The sequence below is a fragment of the Gymnogyps californianus genome, chromosome 5 (genome assembly GCF_018139145.2).
Source record: "Gymnogyps californianus isolate 813 chromosome 5, ASM1813914v2, whole genome shotgun sequence".
NCBI classification, from domain to species: Eukaryota; Metazoa; Chordata; class Aves; order Accipitriformes; family Cathartidae; genus Gymnogyps; species Gymnogyps californianus.
In genome coordinates this window covers 50,129,183-50,142,718 of record NC_059475.1, presented here as the reverse complement: position 1 = coordinate 50,142,718, position 13,536 = coordinate 50,129,183, and positions in this window count along the sequence as shown.

The window sequence follows — 13,536 nt, the reverse complement described above, 5'->3', positions numbered from 1 at the left end:
ATGCAAATTCTGTCCTTGCACTGCAGGCATAAAGGCTCCCAGTCAACACGACCAATGTGGGATGTTCTGTAAATGAGACTAAATACAATGCACAAAACCAGCTTACTTTCTGGGCATTGAGGAGCTTGGAAACTGAGTGTGGGAACAGCAGAGAGGGACAACAGGAGGAGCTGGGACAGTCATATTAAAAAGCAAGATTTGATTCTATACATATTCTTTTGTCTTCTTATCAAGAGGTGAGTGAGAGGAGCAGGACAGAAATCCAAACACAGCTTTGTTCCCTCCTAACCACCCCCCAAGCATCTAATAATGATCCTAGTAATGCTGGGTAGGTGTGAGACTCTGGATTTTGGCTTGGAATTAGAATTTGAGCCCAAGCTGAGGAGACTAAATCAAACCAAGTGCTTTGAGTTCACACTTGAAAATCTTCTTTTTTTCCTTTTTTTTTTCCCCCCAATAAAAAGCGTTAACCACCAAAATGAAAACCAGCTCTGTACTTGATTTAATATATTCTTTTCTCTCTCTCTCTCCGTCCAGGATGGAGGAGGAGCAGGAAGACACCAGCACACATGGTATGGAGGATGAAAGCAATTATAATGCATGATGTAGGAGGAAGAAAATTATGGGGAAATTATCTATAGCAGTTCACTGATAATTACATTGCATAGATTATAAAAGAATCACTGAAAATATATATGTAAATTCCTTAATTTTCTATTGGAGTTTTTCTCTGTTCTCTATACTGTGAAACGTCAGTGAAATTTTGTGAATTAAGGACAATGATAAAAATAAAAGTAAATTTATTTTATTTTAAATGATTCATGATGCATGGCAGATGCATAAATGGTTGGTTTGTGTGTGTACAATTCTTTTGCAAAATATACATGTGATGATGAGTTAGTTAATATACTGCTGAAAGGGAATTCATTTTGGGAACAGTACAATTTGGAGTGATGAAGATAGAGCTAAATAATTGCATCTGGATTTTAACTTTTTTTTTTTTTTGAGAGCCTATTCTATTAAACTTTTTTATAAGGGGAAAGATAATGAAGCTATTCATGTACTTACTGGTTATGGCTTGGAAAATGCGTAATTTCACAATGTTTTGTATACACGCACAGTCATTTTCTACTGTATGCTTAGATATCACAGTTTAGATAAGCTCCAGTAAAGACATTTATTTAATCTACTCTTCAAGACAAATATGGAGAATAGGATTTTCCCTTTTTCTATATTTATTTTATTTTTCACACCAATATTAGTTCAGCTATTTCACAGGAAGCATGTCACTTACTTAGGGAAATCATTTGGTGTACCTGGAAGAAATGAAAGAGAAGGACGGAAGATCTGATTTTCCATTATAATCTGAGCTTCAGAAATGATGGTTATAAATGATGTCCAGGTAAAAATCTTTTGAACTCTGAATTTAATTCAGTTACACTGATATAAATCAGGAGCAACCCTCTCTAAAACAAAGGCAATTACTTAAGAAGAAAACCCATGAGTTCTGATAGAAGCTTGAGGTTTTGTTGTTCTCTTGATTTTTCATCAAACTGCCTAAGAAGCTAACATTTTCACTTTTTATTTTATGCAGCTCCTCCATTGGTTTGTTGTTTGGTTGGTTGGTCGGTTGGTTTTTTAGCTCTATATTCCTACTTCATTATATGTATGCAACTGCTGTGTTATTTGGGGCAAAGATTTTCAGACCTAGATTTCTGACTGACACCTGCATAAGTTACTGTTGACAGAATGGTATTTCTTTTTTCTCTCTTTCTTACTTGTTATGCTCTAATTCCTGCTAAACACTACACTAATATGCATCAAGTTAATTTCCCCACTGGTATGAAAAATGACATCAGAGTCAATCTTCTACCTGTCATAAGGGTATAGTTGGTAATTGATTACTTCTTTGTATTGGCTGGGCATCTCCATGTCTTGGAACAGGAGTTTGCATCTGTCTATAAAGACAAGAGATGGGGTAGGCACCAGTCTATTACATGCAGAAGCAGCTATTTCACATTGGTTCCCTTTCTCATTCTTCCCTTCCCATATTTCTCCCCTGCTCATCACCAGCAATGACAGTCTGACCGTCAGAAGTGAGTAACAGCTCTTGCAAGAGTTCACAGACTTCTTGGAGGAAGGTATTTCATTCACTATACGGCTTTTCCTCTTCCAGGTAGTCTCTATTAATTTCAATGGAATTTCAACAGCCTTGGTAGTCCCCATTACAAAATGAAAGAAAGCAGGCTCTGATCAGATACTGCTACACAAAACCAAACACTGATTTCCCCACTTTCCCTCTGAACCTGTTTTGGGTAGGCTGCAGCAGTGGACATGTTTGACCTGTCTGGCACTATTACTCTTTCACAATGAACCACCCTGGAAGGTATTTTGAGATCACAGTTCATGTCTTGATGAACTCGATGAGTGTTCCTGAAGCTATTCTCTTCTCATTTAAGCTGAAAACATAAAACACCTAGATGAAATAATAAACACTTGCATGACTTCCTCTGATTCTGTTTCTTCGCTATATTGAAGTTTTCTGGGACCAGGTCAGAATATTCAGTTTTCTTTAAAGCTTCTCCCCAGCACTTCCTGGTTTCTTTCCTAAATCACAAAGTTTTGCAACTCAGAGAACATTCCTGAGATGCTTTGGGTTTGGTTCCTGCCCTTTTGGAATTAAATGAAAAACATTTTTCTTTTAAATAATCATGTCACATTTAAATGGTCAGATGATTAAAATCCCTTATTAGACAATTTACTGTGTAGTTATCACCCCAGAGAGTCAGATTTTATCAATAGCTGTTTTGGATGACAGCCATCTCTCAATTCAGGGATTTTTATTTAGCAAAAGAGAATTTAAGCTACCATAGTGTTACATGCAAGAATTTCTCTAGACATTTCCTTGAGGTTTTATCTCAGCATGGAGGCAAATGTAGCAGGGCTGGCAATTGCATCTCATCCACAAAACATCCACAAGACAGGAATAGGTACTGGCACAGAATTTTCAATACTGAACACAGCGAACAACCTGCAATACAGCCACAATCTACAAATGTTCATGTTAATAAATCATCAAAGGTGGATTCCACCCCTTTTTAAAGGGAAACTTCAGAAGGGTTATCTTGCATTTGTTTCTGCATCTGATTTTTGTTGTGATGTACAGAATACAGACAAACTTCCCAAAAAGGAATAAAGATTAAGACGATCTAAAAACTGTACTGGACTAATTAAATGTGAGGCTTAGCAACAGCAACAGTAACAAAATGTAGTGAAAATCCAAATCAAGTCTTCTGCCTGTGAGATCAGTAAGTTGTGTACCTAAGAACTGAAGCTCTGCCAGAATTCAAGAAAAATGTGTATGTTATAGGGTGTAGAGACAGATCTTTTATCCAGGACAAGTCAAACAGCTTTTTATAGAGATAATAGAGTTTATGTGATCTGATTCCTCATGCCATGTAATTGAACTGTTCATGCATCATGTAACCAATATGCTGCTATTCTCCATCACTAAATAGCTGTATGGTAAAGGGCAACATGATGTATGTACATCAGTTAATATGAAGGCATATTGCAGAGCCTTTAGAAAGGGACAGCTAGGAGTGGGATGTCAGAAACACCCAGACAACATAAGAAAAGCCTAATGGTCTGAGGAGAACATGAATAAAAGCACGGCACAGAGCTGGCATCCATTTTCCAGCACCTAACAGGGAAGAGATAAAGCTTCATACAAGCATATAGACTGAAGAGATGACCTGCTTATTAATCAAGTCACCTGACAGCCTGAGCATCTTTAAGAATTAGCATAGGCATGCCATGATTTTGATCCAGACAAAGGCTGAAAAGATTCTAGAAAAATAACCAGACAGAATTTGCAGTACTGGGAGATGAATGAGAGTTAAAAGCTATAAAACTGCAACTGGTGAAATATCAGCAGAAAAATGGAAGGCTTGGAAAGCACACTCCAATCAGCATCTAACCATGTGGAATGATCTAATGTTATTTTCTCTATCAAACAATAAATGTAGCAGAGAAACACTTTCAAAACTGCAGACTGACAAAAGGTTTCCCTAATCAGCCTGGCACCTCTTGAACATGGAGCTGTCAACATACCTTGGAGTAAAAAAGGCCTTTGTATACTAACTGCAGACCGCCTGCAGTATTTGACTTTGAAAAGCAAGTGCAAAGTCTTGGGATACACAGATTTCAGGGCTGTGAACTGCTGGTGTCATTTATTGTTGTTCCTGACAAAACTGCTCATAACAGGAGTAGTTGAGTCTGAGCACCCTTTCTTCTCTTTCCATATGCAATACTGCATTGCTTCTCCTGAGACAATTTTGTCCTATAATTTTTGAGATATGTGAAGTAAAGCTATTTGCACTCTTTATTGGAATGAAGAGCACCATGTAAGAGAAAAGGGATATTGTAAGAGAAAAGGGGAGGTGAGGACAAATGCTGCCTTGTAGGTCTGTCTCAGTGCAGTATTCCTTAGTACTTCTCCAGGCTTCTATCAAGTTATATTTCACTAAATCAAATACCATGTTGCAATTCGCAGCACTGAATATCTGAAAAAGATGACATTGTGCTTAGTCTGTCTCAGAATTGCACCCTGGTTTGGAATGATGACACTAATATTCTAAGGTTCAAAATCTCAGCTGATTTAAATTGCCTGAAGTAATTTCCTTCACATTTCCTTTAGAACCAAGTCCAATAGTTCTAAACTAAGTCCATAATCCAAATTTATGTTCTCTTGAGACATTATGTGCAGTGAAAGTGCATCAAGACACCCACTAATGTTTAATGTTTCTTAACCACGAAGCAGCATCTCTCCCTAGAACTAGAATATGCACTAGTGTCCATATTTTTTAAAGTCATTTCCACCTCTTTATCCCTCAGTGATGTAGACCTACAATCTATCAGAGGCATAATGGTGTCACATTATATGAACTCAGACGGTCTAAACATCCTCTCTGTGGTTTTAACCTGAAGATGACAGAAGGAAGTAAAGTCTTGTGCTCCTGAATTTGATTCCTATGTTGAACCCTGAGACCAAATTTGTTGAATTTAAGACTGTTGATTAAGTCAGCGACACAGCAACAGTTTCGAAACTGAGGGATTTTGTCCCCTGACATCTGTTCTTTTAAGATAACATCTCCTTCCTGCTGGCAGTGCTCATAAGGAAGTCTTCGGTGGTTCATGGTCATGCTCATAGTGCAGCTGTTTTACTAAGTTTCTAAAATATGTACCAAAATTCAAAGGGAATTTGAAAGCAAAAGCGAAAGTCAGATGTGTAGGAAATTTTCCTTCAAGTCTGCCTTTTAACTCCAGAATAAATAGAAATATTTTGAAAGGAAACACTAGCAATGCTACTTGGATTTTATCACAGTAAAAAAGTCACTACACTTTTTTTTTCCCTCCTTGCCCTCCTGCTAACTGATCTCTGGAAGTTGTTCTTACTCAGGTATGTTCCTTTTACTAAAATCTCTACTCTCTCTCTGCCCAATGCTTCATAAAGCAAAAGACTATATAAAATGGTTAACACATACTGATAACTTGAGAAGAATCAGTTAAGCAGCCATTAAGCCAGCAAAGCCAGTCAAACAACAAATTATTAAGTGCTTTTCAACAGCTTTGCACAGTGAGTGGAATGGCTCTATCTTCTTATCAGCATTAACCATAAGATTCATAATTTATTAAATCTCCAACTAGTAAAAATCTGTTTTCAATTTTATTTAAAAATCATATTTCCATACATGATAGAAATACCTTTTGCTGTTTTGGAAAACACTAAATATTTGGTCACAGAAGGCATTTACCCAAACTTTACCACTTCCAGCTATTAAAAAGTGATTCCTGGGGCCTTGGCAGATCTCTACAGTCTTCTAATGTTTTCTGTCGTCCCATGACTGTGGTATATGGCCACAGACATTCCAATCTCTTGAGAAGGATTTTCAGATGAACTAGTTCATTTAGATTCAACTTGGCAATAGGAAATCATAATCTCTGTAACCCATTAATTAAGGAGATTAAAAAAAAATGCAAATTAATCCAAAAGAGAGCTTTGCTAGCAAAATCTTCAGCAATGTGTTCAAGAAAAAGGAAGAAAAGAATGCCTTTTGTATCATTTGTAGCTAGGTGGCTCTTTCTGCTACATTGCCTGGATTTTTTTTACACCTCTTCCAGTATTTGAAATCCTCAGCCTAATATATTTTTTCTGTAAGTAGCGTATGTTATGTCTATTTTACCTATAAATTGCCTTTTTGTTTGGAAGAACTTAGCTCCACAGTTCTGTCTTCTGATAACTGTAAGCAAACTGTGGTAGACTACAGATAGTTAAATTCTGACACCAAGTGATAAACAGACTGTAATGAACTAATTCAGCTTATTAGATTTTTTTTTCTGCTTTCTTTTCAGTGTAGTGAATAGTGTCCTGATTTATGTTTGTGATAACTATATGGATGGAAGATAGGAAAGGAACATATACACTACTCATTCTTGATCTAAAAGGAGGTTTGTAAATGGCCCAGAGGTAAGTAACTGTCTCTCCAGTGAAAGGAGTCATCTCATACATAACTTAACATGCCTAATAAGTTCAACTCTGTGCTGTCTAGATAGCCACCCTTCTGACTGTAGTACGTAGCTGTTCATAAAATAATCGTCAAATATAAAATATGACATATTTGAAATGATTTGGGAACAGAACATATTTCCAGAATTTACTTCTGATGATTTGAATATCCATAGACACTTTTTCAATACTTATCAGCTTCTGGAGAGAGCACATGAACCTGACTCCTAATTCTTTCTATATATTACTCAGTAAAAAGCAAACAAAACAAGCAACATCGCAAAAAACAAAACCTCCCAATTTCCATTTCCAGTCTAACTTTCACAGAATCTCTACAGCTCCTCTAACTACTGACATACACAGACTAAAGTCACCACTGAAGTCCTGGCCTGGGATCATCACACTAGTTCCCAGGAGTCACGTTTACTTCCTTGCACTGTTCTGCCCAACTCTTGCCTGATGCTGCAGGGAAAACAAATGAGTCTTCAGTGTCATAAGGAGTAGTAAGACAGGGCTGCTGTTAACTCGTGTCTCTCCTAGCCCCTCTTGCAATCTTAAATAGTGTCTAGCATCAAGTTACTTAATACAGCCTTAAGGATTTTGTTTGAAGAGAGTTTTGCAAAAGGCCTTTTACTATATTGCATTTGAAAGATATTTTGCTCCTACATAACAGAGGTTGTTTGGTGTCAAGAGATAGAAGAAAAACGAAACCTAGGCTATATCCATGTGTGTTAGCAAAACAAACAGTATCAGAGCCCACTCTTTGGTCTTTTGGCCAACTAGAAGGATCTAGCTATGCCACACTGTTAAGCTCTTACCTTTCAAAGCAGCTGACCATTCCTAATCTGCTTAGTGGGAGCAGTTACTGATTTGGGTGGACAACCAAGATGTGCCCAAAACTTGTCTTGAAGGTTTCTACTTGGGGCAGAAAGGTGACACAGGCAGATTTAACTTACTGATTTAGTGATAAAAATGACACAGCTTCACTGGCAGGAGAGAGGGTAGGATATGTTTAATCCACAAATATAAATGGTGTGCTATTACCTGGCTCCAATGGAGCCAATAAGTTTCATAGATTCAAAAATGTGTTAGAAGGTGGGTGGTGGAAGTCATAAGTAATTGAATTACCTACAGCTGGAATTTAAAAAAGACAATAAGATTCTGTGCAATTCTGATCACAGCATGCCTTTTCAAGCATGATTTTTGGCTTAAGTTGATGGGGAATCTGGTAACGATCTGAGTTGTGTTTATTTATATTTGAGGAAGCGATAAGTAACAGATAGAGAAAGGAAGGTTTTTGATTTGTTTTTTTTTTTAGCATAGTGGTAGATTCATTATGATTTCTCTTGTTGCAGTCTTAGAGATGTAATCATATATATTTACCACAAGTATAAAAGCCAGCCAATGTAGTATGTTATCTACTGACTATGGCAGGTTTTATTGCTAGAGAGCACATGACTTTTGTAGGACAAGCTATTGTGTATTTGTTTCTAGTTCCTAAGCTTTCAGCAACGCATTTTTCTCACATACATAAGTGATAGAAGGCTTTTACAGTACAACAAACAAGAAGCTAAAAGCTTACAAGATGTGTGAGGGATTTTTTTATACATTAATATTAGCAGTACCACATTTTCTGTCTTTATGAAAGAGAATGTAGGAAATCTACACATAATGCATTACATACTTCTCTCTCCATGCCTACAGAAAGCCCAGCTGAGATTTTGCAGGTATCTAGCTGGAACATGATCCAGAAACAAAAATCTTTGTAGTTATCATTGATGAAAAACCATTTGGTAGGTCTCAGGTTTTAATAGTTATTTAAATGTCATGATCAATGAGATGTGTTACTAAAAGGACCCTTCAGTGGGTTCAGTATCCGGATTTTCCTTTTTGAATGGAATAAATAGATCAAAATAATTCTTTTGTGGTTTGTAATTTCTTTAGTCTCAATTGGAATTTTTTTTGCTGGTTTTTTTCTGGCTGGAGATGGGTGATTTCTATGAACAGTACTATACCTACAAATCGTCATTTATTGAGGTAAAAAAAATATATTATTTACAAAAATATCTTAAATCTAAGTATTTCCCATTATCCTCCCAACTCTACTGGAAAGGCCTTTATTACTTTAACCTATGTCAGAAAGTGTAATAACCTTCCTACTTGCACCATCCATAGGTTTCAACTATTGTGAATCTTTATTTAAGACTTGCAGCAGGATTTATCTAACAGTAACAGTGTTAGTGTGGTTCACAATACAACAGAATGTCTAACAGAATGCCTTTTGCACAGGTTAATGTATTGTGTCAACCGTATACTCAGTGTGTTGGCACTGTGTAGAGAAACAGACTGATCCTGTGCTAGTTTTCCAAGTGCCACTAATGACACAGGATTTAGTTATGTCCATTACATCTTTGATCCTTTAGCAATAAGGGTCATCGTCTTAAATATCTCCTACTGGTTTATGAAACCTTTCAAGGACTTCTGCTTGCTCCCTGTGCTACAGAAGGCTGTAAGTTCAGAAGGAAAAAAGATTTGTTTAATGTCTCTGTGATGGGTTGACCTCGATCAGCAGCCAAACACCCACTCTACTTCTTGATCACTCCCCTCTCCCATGGGATGGGGACAAAATAGAAGGAAGGCCAGAAGACTCATGGACAGAGATAATGACAGTTTTACATGAAAAGCAAAAGCTGTGCATGCTAGCAAATAAAAAGGAGGAATTCTTTCACTACTTCCCATTGGCAGGCAGATGTCCAACCACTTCCCAGAGAGCAAGGCCTCAGCATGCATAACAGTTTCTTGGGAAGACAAACACCACAACCATGAATGTCCCTCCTTCCCTCTCCTTTTTCTGAGCTTTTCTTGCTGAGCACAACATCATATGGTATGAAATATCCCTTTGGTCAGTTCGGGTCAGCTGTCCCCTCCCAACCTCTTGCCCATCCCCAGCCTATTCGCTTTCAAATAAAGTTCCTTCAGTCTGTGGAAAGGCCATTACAGTTCTCACTTCCCTGGATTTAGAAGACGTATTTAACAATTAAGCAAAATATATTCATGAATTATTTTATTCCAGTTGATTTTGTGTTTTTCTCTAATTTTCTTCTCTTTTTCCATTTATATTCTCCCCCGCACTCCTTCCTTCCTCTGGCTTCTTTTCAAGTCCTCAGTACTTTTATGGAGGCTCTGATGGAGAGAGAAAGATGCTGTCCATATTCAGATAGTGGGCTCTGTTTGAAGGAAGGCTGCAAAGCACGTAGCTGGCATGTGTGGAACGATCCCTGCACTTCTGTGAGTAGGAGGTGGAGCTCTATTCCTGTCTCTGTCTCGAAACTCAGCCAAGCTTGGAGAATATTGCACATTAATGAGCACACTAACAGAAGTCAGCATTTGCAGCTACAGCACAGATCAGTATTTACTGGAGCATAGCCCTGGAATTCTCCTTTCCCAGCTGATACCATGCAATGATAGGGCAAAAGTCTACCCCAGAATATTTTTTAGAGGTGAGAGGTCACATAAATATATTGTTATACTAATAGTCATATTAAGAAGTATAGAACCTTAGGGTGGCATGTAAACAGGATTAACTCTTAGCTACTGTTGATTTTAGATTTTAGTTCTTATTAACACTCAGTTGGGTTTCATGTACCTCTAGCTTTAGATATGTAAAGGCCACTGCTTAAAAGATCAATTTACAGAAAAGCATCATCTGCTATTTGAAGGACAGGTGCTCAGCTTTCAAGAGCTATTACTTACTTACACAGCCGGGTAGTGGCTACTGAACCGCTATTAACATATTTCCTTGGAATGGTCTGCATGTGAACACGAAGTAGACATTTAAAGAATTATTCATTGGCTCTTGTACTTGGGATTGGATAATCTTGCATTAATAAAACATGGGTTTTTTCACCTTTCTGTCTAAAAGCCCACGCACAGATCTACCATTTTCATTTAGTAGAGGAAAGAGCGAGCTATATGTTTAAGGAGTTGGACATGGAAACATGCAGAATTGCTGCTAGCTCCTGTAAGTAATGTAATGTTCAGCACCACCAGAAACTGGCCTATGAGACAGGCTCTTTTTTTTTTTCCCCAGTGGGAATTAAATTCCCAAAGAAAAACAAAGCAAAACAAAGCAAAGCAAAACAAAACAAAACAGCAACTCCTAATGAAAAAAAAAATAAAATCCCTTAGAACTTTAGACATAAAAGTCTAGACGTAAAATTTAGATGTAAAATTAGACATAGCAGCAATGAAAAAGTCCAGAATGCAAAATATGACATGCTCCACAAATAAGATTGCCTGTGAAGTCTTTAATATGACTTTTATATGCACATTCCATGCAGAATTGTATGATGAGCTGTAAAACTGAGAAAGCTTCCTGTCACAGTACACAGGAGAGATGGTGCTTAACAGCTATTGACTATATTGGTTTGTCCTTAGTGTTCAAAATGGATGATACCTTTATTCTGCATGATAATTCAATACAGTCAGCAGACAGGATTATTTATTTTCTACAGTACATAAGTACTTTGCAGAAACTAACTTCCCTTTACAATACTCTCTTTATTCAGAAGAATTGAAGGGCAGACCAATTTGACATTCTACTTCATGTACACAGGTTGTGAATTTTACTTTTTTTGAGTATGCATTAGTACCAGCTATGTTCAAAAGGCAGATCCCCTCAACTTTATTTGCATGAATGAGGAAGATGTTAAACCCAGAAACAACAAATATACAGTTAGGGACCCTCCCTAAAAAGTTTTGATTTTAAAAATGGATCATTTGCCTAGCCTGACAAAGGAACTCTTTCGTAGAAGCAGGAATTCCTCTGTTCTTTTCAAATCTTTTATTTCCTTCACTGGTCACTATATACTCTTTTCCAAATCTGTAATAAGCAAGATCCAAGTCCTATAGCAGCAATCTGCTTTACTGCACAAACTGGCTCATTTCTTAAGACTGCTATACACAAAAATATTTGCAAATGTTAACTGCTTAGTCCACTCTCCCTCTCGAGCAACCTTCACCCATTAATTTCCTCTCTATACTATCAAATGTGATGGAAATCTGCTTTGCCTGGCAGCGTGCCTCCTCCCCCCCTCCCCCCCGTTCTGTCATTGATCCTTCTTTGCTAGTCCCTTGGAGTAACTGATATATCAGATTATCTGATTGGTTCTGGCAAAGCTTGCAAGGAAAAGTAATCTCTCTTACTGGAACATCTGCATATAATTGGAAAAGGCAGGCAAACTTTCAAGAATCCAAGTCCTTCTTGAAGTCTGGAATAAGAGTAGCAAACTTCAAGATATGTATAGATCAAGAACACTTATGTCAATTTATGAGATTAGTTGAGAGGAAAATGTAGTTAGCAGTTGTAGAGCAGAGGAGTCAGAGAGGAGTCAGAGAGGAGGGAAATCTCTAGTCACTGTGGGACAGGCAGATATTTATATTGCATGGCTGGCTCTTGGCACAGGAGTCTCTTACTCCACTCTCCTTGAAGAAGGTCACTGGGCATTTATGGTATAGTGTGGCTGCCTATAATCTGGAACCGGTTTAACCCCTGTGCTGATACTGCTGGTACTTCAGAGGGAAATCTTAACTTTACATCTATTAAGAATGGAGTGGATGTTTCATATTATTCTAGAAACTATGCAATTTTCACTAATTTCTGAATGGGTCATCACTGTACAATAATAACCAGTTTTGAAATATGCCTGATATTTTCCCAACTCATAAAGCAGAAAAATTCAAACTCATTTAAACAATGGGACATTAAACACTGCTTTTATGTCTTAAATCTTTTCAAATCCAAAGCTATATCTGATTGACCAGATTCTATTCTCAGTAACATATGTGCAGGGCCAAAATAACCCAGATGACATCACCAAAGTATTCTGAATCCATAGTAGAAGCTAGCAGCAATGTATCTCTCTTTCCCATACAGGTCATGATGGTGCTTCCATTCTGATGCAGCTCAGATTTTTATTCAGATTCCTGGTTCTCTGCAAGAGCTGTGCAATTTAGGATTCTTCATAAAACTGTCCAGTGTCCAAAACACTGTGCTACCCTTCTCCTTTCTTGGCTGTCACAAATTTTCCTTACAAATCTGTGAATTTTGGATTTTGAGATTTTTGTCTCCGAATTCTTTGGATAAATCCTAATTTTTTCATACCACAAAGTTAGATGTCCAAGTTTGAAAGTCTGCTGCCAAGTTGGAACGACTAAAAGTTACAACCAGCTACTGGCTTTCTAATTGTTTTGTCATTTCTCTATCACTACTACTGCTATTATTATTTATACTATTATATACCCCTATTTATGTTACAAAACACAGTTATTATTAATTATTATCTGTGTTTGTCTCCACTAATTCACTGAGTCATTTGATGCATCAAGACTGAACAGGCTACAAGAGGTAACTGTAGCTTTCATTAAAGCTTTCTCAGTTCTCTGGTATGATAGATTTCAGCCACCAAACTGAAAACTTGAACAGCAGTACATACCCTGTATTTTCTTCTAGGCACCAAGACACAAAACAATGGCTAACCCAAAAAAGAGCACAGAATAAGTTTCGTGCCCTGATACAGTTACAGATTTCTGAAGCAACATGCAATTCATATAAACATTCCTTTTATAGCTTTTCATGAGTTCAGTGTAGGTTTTATGTCATTCTGAAAAGAACAAGTGTAGGCAGGTGCTGTTCACTTTTCTCTTCATGGCTCTGCAGATGCTTTAAAGCTTTCCTTTAATGGAACTGCATGACACTATGCGGTAATGCTGTGAACACCTGGCAATTAATTAAAGCCATGAGGTTCTGTTCTTGACATAAAACAGTCTCATACTAAGCCCCACAGAACTGAAAGCCCACATGCTGTATTATTGCCTGCACAGTCTCTTCCAACGATAGTTTAGCGCAATCACAGCCATTCAGACAGACTGATGTTCTCCACTCAGTGAATTATGGGAAAACTCACCCT